Genomic DNA, 16,654 nt, shown 5'->3' on the forward strand with positions numbered 1-16,654 from the left:
GCCTCCAGAAAGGTGTGGAAGCTTTTTGAAAGATGCATTTTTTTAATGCAGATTTCTACTCTGATATACTAGAAACACTATACTTCACATCCATTTACATTTATCCTGTTTGTAATAGTTAATTACTTTAATGTTACAAAAATGAGTTAGCCTATAAGCGCACTTTTTGCTATATTGGATTTTGGTACAGTCATTTCTACTTACTGCTTGTATTTTTTTCTTTTTTCAAGAATATTTGTCTACTTTTTATATTGCCATTTATGAACTAATACTGCCTTTATTGTAACCTGATAAACATTTGTACTTTCAATATCCTCTGGTGCCAATAGAAGACAAACTCAGGCCTAGTCTCTACTATTAAATCCTTGTCATCCCCATTGCTCCACATTCTGCTTCTTATTTCTCTGTGATTCTCTCCTGCCTTCAATTCAGCTCATTTGTATGATTTGGTCCTACTCTTCAGTATTAATCAAATTGTTTTCTACCTAATGTTGGTATATCACATCTGATGATATTGAGTGCTAAATCTCCTTCCCATCCCAATATTCTACCTTCATTTTTTTCTCCTCATACAGATTATACCCCTTTGTAGTAACTTCCTGTTTAAGAAAATGCTCCCTTCTGGTTTCAGCTTCTCCACTCAACAAATAATCTCTTCAATTTATATGCTTTTAATTCATCCAGCTGTATGTTGTGTTTCTTTTTATTCAGACATTTTATAGTTGATACCTGTGAAAGTAAACTTGCTATATTTTTCTGTCAGCCACATTTTATAAAAAATTTTAGCTCACAAAGGTTAAGAAAAGCTACAAAGATTTATTTTCTCCTGCTCTTTGCATTCATGTACATGAGGTTAGCATGCTGCTTTATCCCAGCCTGAAGTAACAGACTTGATATAGCCTGACGCTTGATTCATTTTAAACAGATATTCTACTTAATACCAAGGTTGAGAAACTCCTGCCAAGTCTAATAGGCATACATGCTTTCAGGTAAATAGAGCTCATAACTTTACAGCCCAGAACAGCAGGGGTTGGGTCAACTAAATTTTTTATTATAGTCATTTAGAAATTCATTTAAATATTGCTCATCAGCATCCATTGATCTCAACATTTTTCATACAGCTGAGAAGCTGGTATACATGCAGCCCTAACATATTCAAATCTATCAGATTTGTTTATGCAAAATTTCCTGGTACAATGTGATGATTTCATTTTATGGTTTGTTTTAGGCTATGGCAGTACCGAAGTAAATTCTGCTTCAACTTAGACTGATGCATCTTGTTTAGTTCTAGTTACTTGGGGTTGATTGGTGTAATGAATTTCTCCCTTATTGATCCACAAGTTAATCTTTTCAAAGTCAATATGTTTATGTACATAATAATACAAATACTCATTTCTGTTGTTTCTGGCTCACTACATTCTCGCAGAAAGAAGTGCTTTTGCTGCTTAATGAATGAAAATCATTGCTTACAAGTAGGAACAAGGTAAATGTTCATCTGCTCTGAATGAATGAAGTTAAGAATATTAAACTTCAGCGTAATCTGGTATATTTGCTTTCTATAGCACAAATATAAATTTTGGGGCAAATCATGTCTTATGTTGCTTAAAATGTTATATTTTCTATGACTTTTCATGTGAAAGATTGCTAGAATTTTTACTGAGTTTTATGTATCTGTGGATATTTGGCATGTGTGTAATTAACATAACATGTCCACTTAGAAAGAATAGAAGCTTTAACCTCATAAACCCTCATGGTCTTTCATAAACTTCAATGTTTCAAAGAAGTACCTATTAAAGAACACATAGAAATACCTGTTGGACCTTATAAATTTTATTGATTATAAATGGCATTATTAAAAACTATAAAACATATGATTATTTTTTGGCCTCTATGAAGAACAGACCCTTAATTCCTTTCTAAGAGCACTGAGATTGGATTTAATAAAAAACAACAAATTTAGGCCATTAAAGATTTCAAGACATTGGCTGTGTTGCACATATTTGGTACTCTCTGTTCTTTTATTATGAGGCTTCTTGAAGATGGTAGGACATGCAAGCTTTATGCCCATCCTCAAGCCCTGTGGCCCTCTTTATGGAGTTATGGAGACAAACGAGAAATGTTTGCTTCAGTCTTATAAGGTTGATTATATTGTATTATAAATACCTACTCCATGTCCATATATTCCAAGAAACTACACAATTTTCTGGAGGGGTTCCTGGAAAAGAATCATGTGTTTTTCTCTACCAGTTATTTCTGAACTTAATATGGTGCCTAGGACCTCATAGGTACTCAGTAAATATTTCCTGAATGAAGGCTTGTTACTAAGTGCTTACTTTAAGGAGTCAGAAAAGTTTCAGTGAAGGATATATACAGAGACATAACTGAACATAGTCTAGTTGTTGTGATTGTGAATATGTAAAAAGGGCACAAAGTTCTGAATGGTTAGTGCCAAATATATTCATCCTCTGAGGATCAGTGGGGAAGATACTTGACTTTAGGCTGGAGAAGGATTCACCATGAAGGAGGAATTTGAGCAGACTGTTCAAGAATAGTTTGTATCCATCAGTAGTCCAGTACTGCTTAACTGCAGAGATTCTATGTTTACTCATTTTTGTATTCCTACTGCCTACCACTTTGGCACAAAGTAGATGTTTCACAAATCTCTGTCCAAAGCCTGTTAGGCTAAGACGGTAGGGAGTACTTTATAGGTCAAAGTATGAGTTGTACAGAGTTATAAAGTTGCATGGCCTATTTAGGCAAGAGTGACTGACCCATCCTAACTACAAGCATGGGAAAGTAGGCTTGAAGTATAGATCACGGACATTGAATTCAGGTTCTAGTCATAGCTCTGTAAGCTCAGGGAAGCTACTTCATCTCTCTGAGTCTCAGATAATACATAAAATGGGAATATATCATATCTATCACCATTTGTTGTGAGAATTGAGATAATGTATGTGAACATTTTTAATAAAGTGCTTAGAGTGGAAAGTTCTTAACAAAAGTGGTGTTGAAATTGCAAGATGGAAGTGGAAAAGGGATGTTGAAACCAGATAATAGTCAATACTAGGTTAAAGAGCTAGATGTATTTGTAAACTGCCCTAAAACTCCCTTGAGGGCTACTCAAACAGAAATGGTCTTTATGTCTTATAAGAAGAGAGCCCGTAATGTTCTTCTAGACATTTGTTATGAGTAGGATGTTCTAGCCTTGGTATCGTGCTTTTTCCCTTGGCTAGAGATAACCAGACATTCAAAAGTCTCTGTGCCAACAGAAGCTCAGCAGTTTGGTCCTGGGACTCTGGAAGTCCCCACTGAAAATGAATTTGTTTGAGATAATGGTGATTTAGTCTTCAGTTTCTGGCATATACAGTATCTCTCTAATTTCACTTGTGGAGTTCATCTGAATCACATATAAAGGGATTTAAAACATATTTTTTGATTAGGTCCTTGAGGTTGTATCATTTGGCAGTGTGTGAAAGTCACACCACTGAGAGATCAATGTGCTATTTTTCACCTGCCCCAGCAGGTTTGCTTTCCACCTATCTTTACTTTTCTTTGTGCCGTAACTTCACCTGTGCTTCCATAAACTCTGGCTTCCCGTTGGATTTTTCCAATGGGAAGCAGTGTGAAACATGGACAGGTAGAGGAGGAAATGGTTTGAGTATTTATTTCATCTCTTTCTTCCCTGCTGGGCTGAGAATTGTCAGTAGCTAGGTTTTTCACTAAGACCTCTGCTGCTTTGGGCAAACCCTCCACCAGGGTTCTGTTAATACCTCTCTCTCCTTGTCCTTTCAGGCCCAGAGATGGTAATAGCTTCCTGTTCTTGAGAGTATTTGGGTCATTCATCCTCCATTACTGGTTTCCTAATCCTGTCCAAATCTTTGTAAATTGTCTTTATGTCAACATTTATTCAATTGTTTTTGAATTAGCCAACTATTTTTTGAGTCCTGCTATTGGATTCTGACCAATACTTCTGGTAATTAATAAGTATTAATATTCATAAAATATTCCTTGAGTAGCATTGTTTAGTAAAGGTTTATGCTCAGTCTAGCAAACCCATCATTAGAACTGAAAGAAAGGCTAAGCCCTTAGCTGAAGTTTGCTATTATACTTGTATATACACAGTATTGTGTTTTGCATATGTATTTTTCTTTTGCATATGTATTCCTGACAATTACATATTAATAAATTCTAAAAAGTGCTAGCATTTAGGTCTTATTTACTCTTACTTTGAGGAGCATATTTGCAAATGTTAAAATAGTAACTGGAGGAAAGATGGAAGTCAAAATTAATTACACATTGAAATAAACTAGATGCCAGGTTTGGCATGAACAAATGTTTGTTCCTGATAAAATGTAGATCTTTGTAGAGATGTTAGAAGATGTTGCTCTGTTATCAGCCAGTTTCACAGTTTTAAGTTTAGCCTCAAGTTTTGGGCTTTTTATTAAACTTTGTTCAAATGAAAAGCTTTTTCCTTTCAGCTATTAGGTTTATGCTTGAAATATTACTGTATCTGTATATGTTTGCTTTATGTTTGATCTAGAAAACACAGTAAGAGATGCATCATTAGGATGTTAAAAATACATACATTAGTGAGTGAAAGATGGAATGAGGATGCTCTTGGATATTTGTATTCATTGACAAAAGCCACATGATGTGAATTTGTATTGTATTCATGATAAAGTCATCATTAGGCATGATTAGAATTTATGTCAAAGTGGGATAGATAGAAGAAATAAATTGTTGGTTTGAGCAAACTGTTATCTTTTTTTTTTGAGGGAACGTATTCCAAAGCTTTTGTTTTGTTATTCTCATTTCAATAGGATGTATTCCGGAATGACAGATGATGATTGGACAAAGAAATTCTAGTCTTAAGCAGAATGATCTAGCACCACATTTTGAAGTCAATTGTATTTAATGTTCTATTTTTAAAGCATATATTATATTATTAAAAATGTAATCGTCTCTTTATCCTGTGTTGTCTTGGTCCATGCTGACAACAAAAGGATAAATACAGTGCATACAGGGGTTCCTCTGGTAATACCATGAACATGACACATGTCATCCTATGATAAATTGGCTCTGTGTCTGTTCAATTTCAACTCTAAAGCTCTGGAGGCAGAAGTGTTAGGAAGCAGGCATAATTCTGGTGAACAGAGGCCTCAGATGCACAAAATTAGTGTGCATGGAACAGATAACAGAGAAAGAGACCCACAGTGAGAGGAAGTTTGCACAGGTTTGTAGACTTCCTGGGGTTTAGGTAGTATTGGCAGATGTTAGGTGGGAAGAAAACATCTGTAAGCATGATAATGAGCATTCCCAGAATCTGAAGTGACAACTGTATCCAGCACAAATGCTGTCTTGTTGTCCTATTTGCATACCAATTAAATTTTAAAATAAAGAAACAAATATTGGGTTACTGAATTTGTTTGACAAATAATCTGTAGGGCTTACTCAGTACAATTGGGTCAGGCATGTTGGTTGTTTGACAGATGTTGTGTCTATGAACAATTTAAGCAAAATATGTATCCAGATTGTTACCACCCACAGTTTTATAAGTAGGAATCTGAAATGGGTTAGAGATGGTTTGATACCCTGAGGCAGCCACCATGGAATGCTTGTTCTCTGTGCTTTGCTAATGCATTCAATAGGTAATATTTCATATTCAGTTTTCAAGTAAAAAGTTTGTTCTTAAAAAAACCATTGTCTGTAAATTTAATGTTGCATTTTATTATATTAATTTTTAAAGATTTGAATTACATATTACAAATGAGTAATCTTAATTGGACTTTTCAAAAGGGATTAGTCCAATCTTTATAGTCATGTGAACCTGAGGGCATGATTGTGTGCAAGGAAATTTTCAGGACTCTTCTCCAGGAGCTTGAAGTGGTAGAAAACAAATATATATACTCCCATGTTTAGGGCATTTTCAGGCATAGTGCATGATTTTTGGAGATAGAAAGTATGCATTATGTATAAAAACATGACTTTTGAAGGGAGAAATAGATTGTCTACTGAATGTGACATATTAAATAGAAAACTAAGAATCTAATATAGAGTTCAGTTCAATAAACCTAGAATATCTGCTAAGTGCCAGGCATTGTGTTAAGTCCTGGTGATACAAACATAAATAACACATAGTTCAGCATCTTAAAAATGTCATAGCCTTTGGAAAACAGACACAAGCATAGGTGATTTCAATATCATTGACACGCACAAGAGGAAAGGTAACATACCATAAATCTTACTTCTAGGAGTTTACATGTAGAAATTCTTCTGGGAAATTGGATACTGATTTGTCTTTGTTTTACACAATGGGCATTTTTCTGAAATGCGTGCAAATCAAACATGGAAACTGAATTATATTTCCCTTGATTAATGCTTCAGAGGCACATTTTATTGTCATTTGCATGTTCTTTTCATCTGGTTTATTTTCAATAGGTGTTGGATCTTCCTGTTAAAATCCTCTCTCTTACTGCTAGTACTCCTGTAGTTAATCATTTTAAAACCTTAAACACACTAGAAGTACTTGCTGTTTGAGGAACCCCTGAGGTGAATAATTATTTAAACTGAGAATTGCTTTGTTTGAGCAAAAGTTACATTTTCTTTTAACTATTTTGAAAAAAAAAAAACCTCAAAAATATTTTCTCCAGATGTGTGTATAGCTATACTATATTCTGCTCTTGACCACAGTGCTAACTTAATTAGCAGGGTATTCGAAAGACAAGTTAGCTTTGGTGAGTAATTTCTCATCATCATTCATTCATTAATTCAACCAACATTTAATGAGATGCTACCAAGTACTGTACTGTGGTTACTGAGCCGTAGGAGGCTTTTTCTGCTCTCAAATAATTTATACTCTTGTGGCAGATGCCAACCAATGGGCAGATCGTTAAGTACAGGTGAATAAATGTCAAAATAGTGGTATACTCTAGGTGCTTTACCTGCTAGGATAACCTAAGAACAACAGAGGGACAGGGGTGCAAGGAGCACAGTGAGACAGGGGAATTAGAGATTTGGGTTGATCTTCACTCTAGATTAAAGGGTCATATGAAGGAGCAGCAGGAGATGAGGCTGGAAAGGGAGACATTATAGGTCCTTGTGTACTGTTGGTAAGCAGGGAAGATTGCTTTGTCTTAAAGGGATATGTGAGCCACTTCAGTATTTAAACAGCAGAATTTTATCATCTCATTTGTGTCTTAGAAAGAGTACTCTGACAGCAGTTTATGTGTCTAGAATTGCTGGGACAAATAATTTAAGGAATGATAAAGCGAAGATAATTTTAAAAGAAATCTTTATGCCTCTGTGCTTTCCAAATCAAGCATTACCACATAGCATAAATAGATTTTAACCACATTATTTTTATTTGGTAAATTAGCCTACAAGTTCACAGAAGCTTATATACCAGAGTGATTATTTGTTTCCAGCTGGCCTCTCTAATCAACAAATGCTTCTACAGGGCCGAGTCACATGAAATTTCAGCTCAGGTTGAGCGTGGCTGGCCCAGGCTTCCTTTGGCTGGCCTAGTCCCTGTCTGCCGACCCCTGCTGCTGCCTGTTCTCTGTGGAAAGGCTCCCAGAGGGCAGACACTTTTCTTGCTTCTTTTTGCAGCTGACATTGCTATTGCAGGAGCACCATGGATGGAGTCCCAAGTTCTTTCAACAAAGCAAAGACTTGCATGAGATGTGACAGGTCTATAGAACTACTTATCAGTGAGGGAGAGGCAAGGGGGTTGGCATTTCCAGGAATATGACAGAAAGAAAAGGAAGAATAAAAAGCTGCTATCACACCTGCCACAGAGGGCAATAAAAGATACGTGATATGGCAGGGTGGAAAGCTAGTGAGAGTTGACTGCTTGTTGAACAAATGGTATATTTAGGGTAGCAAAAAGTGTGTTAGCTAGAAACAATTTTTTTTAGGTCACATTACTCCCATAATGAAGGAAGAGGGCCACACTAAATCTTACGATTCTCACAGTGTAGTGGAAGATCTGAGAATTAAATGCCTCCAGCACCATTGTGTTTGATTTTAATTTTCCAGTCTGGAAACACAAAAGACCATGTATATAGATTATCTAAGAAGGACCAGATTACTCTGGATGATTTTTGACATTTTCTGAATGCTGTAAATTAATATCCCATTTTAGATCTCTGCTGTATCGGATTACAATAACAGTGGACCTCCCTCTGGAAAACCAGGAATTCAGGAGAGCCTGTACAGTTCAGTCTTTCACTGGCCATAATGTCTCTTAAACCCGACTTCTCTATGTTGGAAGGAAAAGGAGAGACAGTTGACCAGCTTGAGCTGCCGCAGAACCGCCCAGACCTCTGACACTCTCAGGACTCATGCCTGTTTAGTGAACAGAGGATTTTGGTGATATTTCTGTTACTGGATACTCTTTCATTCAAACATTGGTTGCATATATGCTGAAGTTTTTAGCATACGACTTCAACAAATTATACATTTCCTTTTTAAAAAATACTTTAGCAAAACATGTTCACAATGAAAACGACTTTTTATTGCTACGCTTGCATGAATATACAACTACCACCTCAAGAGATCTATATTTCACTTCTCAGTTGCTGAAACACACATGATGTTCAAAGACAGTTTCTCCTCTGATCAATGCATAGGTTACCAGAGGGAAATTGAGGTGAGGGATCCAAGACAAAGATAAGAAGCCAGTTCCAGTTAGAGGAAGTGGGATGAGTAGTTTATGTTCCCTACTTTGTTGATGGAAGGAAAAACTCCTCTACAAATGGAATAGGTCTAATATAAGCATACACATTGAATTAGCTGGAGATCGATAACAGAGAGAACTACTATGGAAGAGAAGTCCATCAGAAGTGTGTCATGTGAAGAATAAATGAAGCTAGGGCCGGGCACGGTGGCTCACACCTGTAATCCCAGCACTTTGGGAGGTGGGTGGTTTGCTTGAGTCCAGGAGTTTGAGACCAGCCTGGAACACGGGGAAACCCCATCTCTACAACGTTATTTTAAAAAATTAGCTGAATATGGTGGTGGGCATGTCTGTAGTGCCAACTTGGGAAACTGAGGTGGGAGGATCACTTGAGTCCAGGAGGTCAATGTTGCCATGAGTCCTGATCACTTCATTGCACTCTCCAGTGTGGGTGACAGAATGAGACCCTGTCTCAAAAAAAAAAAAAAAAAAAAAAAAAAAGAAAAAAAAAAAAGGAAAGGAAAGAAAAGAAAGGTGAGGCTAGACCTGTGATGTTTATTGCTTACTGCTCTTCTAAAGCATTTGATTATGTGGTGGTGCTATGGACTGGATGTTTGTGTCCTTGCATCCTCCCAAATTCATGTGTTGACATCCTAATCCCCATATGATGGTATTTGGAAGTGAAACCTTTGGGAAATAATTAAATTTAGATGCATTGACCAGAGGAGAAATTGCCTCTTTGAACATCTTGTGCATTTCAGCAACTGAGAAGTGAAATATATAGATCTCTTGAAGTGGTTGTATATTCATGTAAGCTTAGCAACAAAAATTCATTTACATTAAAAACATGTTTTGCCAAAGTGTTTTTTAAAAGGAAATGTATAATTTGTTGAAGTTGTACGCTAAAAACCTCAGCATATTTGCAATCAATGTTTGGATGCAAGAGTATCCAATAACAGAAATATCATCAAAATCCTTTGTTCATGAAGCAGGCAACAGTCCTGAGAATGTCAGAGATCTCAGTGGCAGTTCAGGCTGGACAACTGTCTCTTCCTTCTTCAGATCCAACATATAGAAGTTGTGGCCTAGAAGATTTTGTCAAGTGAAAGACTGAGCTGTACAAGGCCCTCCTGAATTCCTTCCCTCATCAATAGCTGGCATATCCTAATACAAGGTTTCCAGATTTAATTTCTGTTTCAAATGTTTTAAAATTTTTACAGATGTACTTATATCTTTACTATTGGCTACATCTACATATTAAAAATAATTGATTTAATGATGACAAGAACACATTGAAATGTTAATCAAAGTAATGGTACATTTGTTTTATAATTTCTGAGGCAATAAAGGGAAATTTTGTAAACAATATGGGGTGAAATTCAAAGGCTTGTTTTACTTAAGGATTACCTCTAGTTCAGCCAGAATGCTTCATATTTGACCTCTTTGGTGAGCTGTAGTTTTACTCTCTGGACTTACAGAGAGTGTAACCTTATGTTAGATGGACAGAGGGAATGATGGAGATTTATGTAAGGTACATGTGATAATGAAATATTTAAAATGCAAATGGAGGAAATCCTCTTCTCTGCACTTCGATGTATTGAATATGTTCAAGTCTACTTGGCACAGGGAAGCCAAGTAGGAAATTATGTGTTTAAGGATGGCAAACTACCCAGTCACCTGGAACATCATATCACTTACCTATGCAGAAGAGAAATTGAAAATGCCCCGAATAAAGGCAAGCAGAACAATAATGTGCCAACCCAACCCATCAAAGAAAGAAATGGAGAAAATGTGGGGTTGTCAAATTTTATATCAAGACAATAATGTTTCACAATATGCCTATACTCTTTTTTTAAGTACAGAAAGAGATAATTCTAGCTGCTTGAAGAAATGAAAGAGCAAGCTGGAATGCAATGACAGTTTTATACTACAAAAATGGGATGCATGTCTTTGGAGTGGAATTAAGCAACTGAAAAGTTAGGGTCAGCTTCATTAATTATGACCAGTTAATCAGATGAGCCTTTTGGTGAAAATTATTGAAGTTTGAAATATTCTAAGAATAGAAACTTCCATTTTTTCTCACGGAAGCTTACTTATAGGCTCAAGAAGATTAAAAGATGACTTCTTATTAAGAAAGCAGAGTGGCTGATCTTTCACAAGATGAAGTTATGTGCCTCCAAGGGGAAGCTCCCCATCTCTGGCAGGTGGGATCCTCCATGAGAAGCACAAGTGTTGAGGTGATACTTGCCTGGTCATCTAGGCTCTCCACGACTGACCAACCTGATCAGCATTAGCACCCTATGCTTCCCAAGTTGTTTTGGTTTTCTAGTTTATTACAACCTTACATAGCTGAATTCTACTTAAGCCTCCAAATAAAGTATGTCTTAGGTTTATTTGATTTTGCTAGTATATTTCCGGTTTAATTTCTGGACTCTTGCCTTAACTACCTTAAAAATGTTCTCCTGCAAAATCTATCATTCTTCCTGTCAGCTGTCCTCCTAACAAGTTTGCATGTCCTGAAAACAATGCAAGATTTACACTTATTGCATGCAAATTTTGATTGCATCCATAACATTCATATTTCATTGTATATTTTAAAAGTTCTGTTTGTCAAAATTTATCAAACGAATTTTTATTTTCTTTGGGTATCGCAAATAATGTACTTAGAAGATATTAGATACACATCAACTCTGTGAAAAAAATGACATCTGGAACAAATATTTATTGAATGAATTAACTACTACACATTAGGTACTATGAATTAGCTACTTTAAATTCAATAGTTTTAAAACTTTAATAGCTTAATTTTCCTGCCATAAAGGTGACTTAATTTTTACCTGATATGTTTTATCTTAAAGCTCAGTAACTGTAGTGAAATGGGTATTTTATTTCTTCTTTTTCCTGACAGATTTCATTAATCTTTATTTAAAAACAGAACCAGATGCACCTTGGTTGTTCACATTCTCTGGCTTCCATTTAGTATCAAAGTAAACATTGGAAGCATATGACAAGCAATAGTTTAATGAAACCATAGCACTTACAGAGTTCTCTCTCAAATGGTAACAATATAAAATCTGTCATAAATACAGTGAAAGATGCAAGGTGGAACACATTTTAATACAGCTACAATAGCAGTAGCAGCTTTGCAAATGTTTATCTATGATTTCTACAGCATTTTTTTTTTCTGCCCGGTCTCATTATGAGCAAAGAACTTATTTTTCTAATAGATATTTTACTGATTATTCTGTGTCAGTTTTTTACTGGGGTACAATTTTACACTTTCAATCTGTATATTCAAGTCATCTTTCATTTTTGAAATGATTTCCTGATTTATACATTTTAATCTTGCCTCATGATTTTAATTTCTCATTTTGGGAGTTACCAATTTGCATAGAATTACAATATTATTTATGACAAACCCACAGCCAAGATCATACTGAATGGGCAAAAACCGGAAGCATTCCCTTTGAAAACTGGCACAAGACAGGGATGCCCTCTCTCACCACTCCTATTCAACATAGTGTTGGAAGTTCTGGCTAGGGCAATCAGGCAAGAGAAAGAAATCAAGGGTATTCAGTTAGGAAAAGAAGAAGTCAAATTGTCCCTGTTTGCAGATGACATGATTGTATATTTAGAAAACCCCATTGTCTCAGCCCAAAATCTCCTTAAGCTGATAAGCAACTTCAGTAAAGTCTCAGGATACAAAATTAATGTGCAAAAATCACAAGCTTTCTTATACACCAGTAACAGACAAACAGAGAGCAAAATCATGAATGAACTTCCATTCACAATTGCTTCAAAGAGAATAAAATACCTAGGAATCCAACTTACAAGGGATGTGAAGGAGCTCTTCAAGGAGAACTACACACCACTGTTCAGCGAAATAAAAGAGGACACAAACAAATGGAAGAACATACCATGCTCATGGATAGGAAGAATCAATATCGTGAAAATGGCCATACTGCCCAAGGTAATTTATAGATTCAATGCCATCCCCATCAAGTTACCAATGACTTTCTTCACAGAATTGGAAAAAACTGCTTTAAAGTTCATATGGAACCAAAAAAGAGCCTGCATTGCCAAGACAATCCTAAGTCAAAAGAACAAAGCTGGAGGTATCACGCTACCTGACTTCAAACTATACTACAAGGTTGCAGTAACCAAAACAGCATGGTACTGGTACCAAAACAGAGATATAGACCAATGGAACAGAACAGAGACCTCAGAAATAATAACACACATCTACAGCTATCTGATCTTTGACAAACCTGACAAAAACAAGAAATGGGGAAAGGATTCCCTATTTAATAAATGGTGCTGGGAAAATTGATTAGCCATAAGTAGAAAGCTGAAACTGGATCCTTTCCTTACTCCTTATACAAAAATTAATTCAAGATGGATTAGAGACTTAAATGTTAGACCTAATACCATAAAAATCCTAGAAGAAAACCTAGGTAATACTATTCAGGACATAGGCATGGGCAAGGACTTCATGTCTAAAACACCAAAAGCAATGGCAACAAAAGCCAAAATTGACAAATGGGATCTAATTAAACTAAAGAGCTTCTGCACAGCAAAAGAAACTACCATCAGAGTGAACAGGCAACCTACAGAATGGGAGAAAATTTCTGCAATCTACTCATCTGACAAAGGGCTAATATCCAGAACCCACAAAGAACTCAAACAAATTTACAAGAAAAAAACAACCCCATCAAAAAGTGGGCAAAGGATATGAACAGACATTTCTCAAAAGAAGACATGCATACAGCCAACAGACACATGAAAAAATGCTCATCATCACTGGCCATCAGAGAAATGCAAATCAAAACCACAATGAGATACCATCTCACACCAGTTAGAATGGCAATCATTAAAAAGTCAGGAAACAACAGGTGCTGGAGAGGATGTGGAGAAAAAGAAACACTTTTACACTGTTGGTGGGATTATAAACTCGTTCAACCATTGTGGAAAACAGTATGGCGATTCCTCAAGGATCTAGAACTGGACCCATATGACCCAGCCATCCCATTAGTGGGTATACACCCAAAGGATTATAAATCATGCTGCTATAAAGACACATGCACACGTATGTTTATTGCGGCACTATTCACAATAGCAAAGACTTGGAATCAACCCAAATGTCCATCAGTGACAGACTGGATTAAGAAAATGTGGCACATATACACCATGGAATACTATGCAGCCATACAAAAGGATGAGTTTGTGTCCTTTGTAGGGACATGGATGCAGCTGGAAACCATCATTCTCAGCAAACTATCGCAAGAACAGAAAACCAAACACCACATGTTCTCACTCATAGGTGGGAACTGAACAATGAGATCACTTGGACACGGGAAGGGGAACATCACACACCGGGGCCTATTATGGGGAGGGGGAGGGAAAAGGGATTGCATTGGGAGTTATACCTGATGTAAATGACGAGTTGATGGGTGCAGCACACCAACATGGCACAAGTATACATATGTAACAAACCTGCACGTTATGCACATGTACCCTAGAACTTAAAGTATAATAATAATAATAAATAAAATAAAATAAAAATAAAATAAAAAGAATTACAATATTATATATATATGCATAGCCTTGATCTTTTTTAAAAAGGCCAAATTTATTGATTTATAATTTATGTATGATAAAATTCACCCATTTAAACAACATTGTTCAACAAATTCCAACAGATTCTGTATAATTACCACCACAATCAAGATACAGAATATTATTCACCACTCCAAAGTTCCCACATGCTTTCTATACCCACAGAAGTTTGCTTTCTTAAAACATTTTTTGCATTAGTAATCATATTTTCTAATCAGCCCATTCTTTGTGGCCAGTAGAGTTAACTGTTGAATTACTAACTGGATAAAAGTCTTATTCTTCATATTCATGAAATAAATAAAAATTAAACAGCAGTAAATACCACTTTTGTCTGCCTTGTGGAAAAATATTGAAATTATGACATTTATTGTGAAAGTAGTGAGGCTGACAATGCTATATATTGCTTGTGGAAATAAATATTTATAAAATTCATGTGGAGAGTAATAGAGCTCCACTTTTAAAATAGCCAATTTATTAAATTAGTCTACTTTCAAAGAAAGTTTTGGAGATATGCATTGGCAATAGTGTATAAAGATATGCACTTTATATACTGTTGAATATTCATTTTATAATAATTTTGAGTACCCTAAAAGACTATGACAAATATCTTTGTACATACTGGGCAAATTCCAGAAAGTTCTGTCTCTGCCACAGCTTATTGATCTCCATTTTATAAAATTTCTGTAATCAACATTGTTTCTTTTATAATTAAATTTTTAAAATGCAGTCAAATCTGTGGATGGGATATAATAAATAGAATATTCTGAGGCCTCAATGCAAAATCTTGATGCCAAAAGTAATTTTTAAATACAAGATTATTACAAAGTTTATGCCAAATTTTTAGATAGTTTTATAACAAACAAGGCAGAAGGGAAGATTAAAGGCCTAATAATACCATTCATTTATAGGAACCATTTTTAGAGAAAGAATCTTGGGAAAGAAGACCAAGCTAATTACAATCCATTTCTTTTTTGGTTTTTTTTTTTTTTTGGTCAGCTTAATATTTTTTCTTCAAGTTTTTTTTAAGTTCACAGGTACATGTGCAGGATGCACAGGTTTGTTACATAGGTAAACGTGTGCCATGGTGGTTTGCTGCAAAGACTGTCCCATCACCTATGTATTAAGCCTAGCTTCCATTAGCTATTCTTCCTGATGCTCTCTCTTTCCCCAACCCCTGACTTTCAGGCCCCAGTATATGTTGTACCCTACTATGTGTCTATGTGTTCTCATCATTCAGCTCCCACTTAAAAGTGAGAATATGCAGTGTTTGTTTTTCTGTTCCCATGTTAGTTTGCTGAGGATAATGGCTTCCAACTCCATCTATGTCCCTGCAAAGGAAATGATCTTGTTCCTTTTTTGTGGCTGCATAGTATTCCATGGTGTATACGTACCATGTTTTCTTTATCTGGTTTACCACTGATAGGCATTTAGGTTGATTCCATGTCTTTGCTACTATGAATAGTGCCACAATGAACATATGAATGCATATATCTTTATAATACAATAATTTATATTCCTTTGGGTATATACCCAGTAATGGCATTGCTGGGTCAAATGGTATTTCTGCCTCTAGATCTCTGAGGAATTGCTACACTGTGTTCCACAATGGTTGAACTAATTTACACTCCAACCAACAGTGTGAGAGTTCCTTTTTCTGCACGACCTCATCAGCATCTGTTTTCTTCTCTTTCTTTCTTTTTTTTTTTTTTTTACTTAGTAACTGCCATTCTGACTGAAGTGAAATGGTATCTCATTGTGGTTTTGATTTGCATTTCTCTAATAATCAGCAGTGTTGAGCTTTTTTTCATGTTTGTTGGCCTCAAGTATGTCTTCTTTTGAGAAGTGTCTGTTCATGTCCTTTGCCCACTTTTTAATGGGGCTGTTTGCTTTTTCTTGTAAATTTGTTTAAGTTCCTTGTAGATTCTGGTTATTAGACCTTTGTCAGATGGATAGATTGCAAAAACTTTCTCCCATTCTGTAGGTTATCTTTTCACTCTGATGGTAGGGGTCAATCTTACTTACCTCTGACTTCTCTGTTCTGTTCCATTGGTCTATGTGTCTGTTCTTGTACCAGTATCATGCCGTTTTGGTTACTGTAGCCTTGTGATATAGTTTGAAGTTGGGTAGTGTGATGCCTCCAGCTTTGTTCTTTTTGCTTAGCATTGTCTGGGCTGTTTGGGTTCTTGTTTGGTTCCAGACAAATTTTAAAATAGTTTTTACCTAATTCTGTGAAGAATGTTAATGGTAGTTTAATGGAAATACCATTGAATCTATAAATTACTTTGGGTAGTATGGCCATTTTCACAATATGGATTATTCCTATCAATGAGTATTGAATGATTTTTTTATTTGCTTATGTCA

The sequence above is a fragment of the Macaca fascicularis genome, chromosome 6, assembly GCF_037993035.2.
Source record: "Macaca fascicularis isolate 582-1 chromosome 6, T2T-MFA8v1.1".
Taxonomy (NCBI): Eukaryota; Metazoa; Chordata; class Mammalia; order Primates; family Cercopithecidae; genus Macaca; species Macaca fascicularis.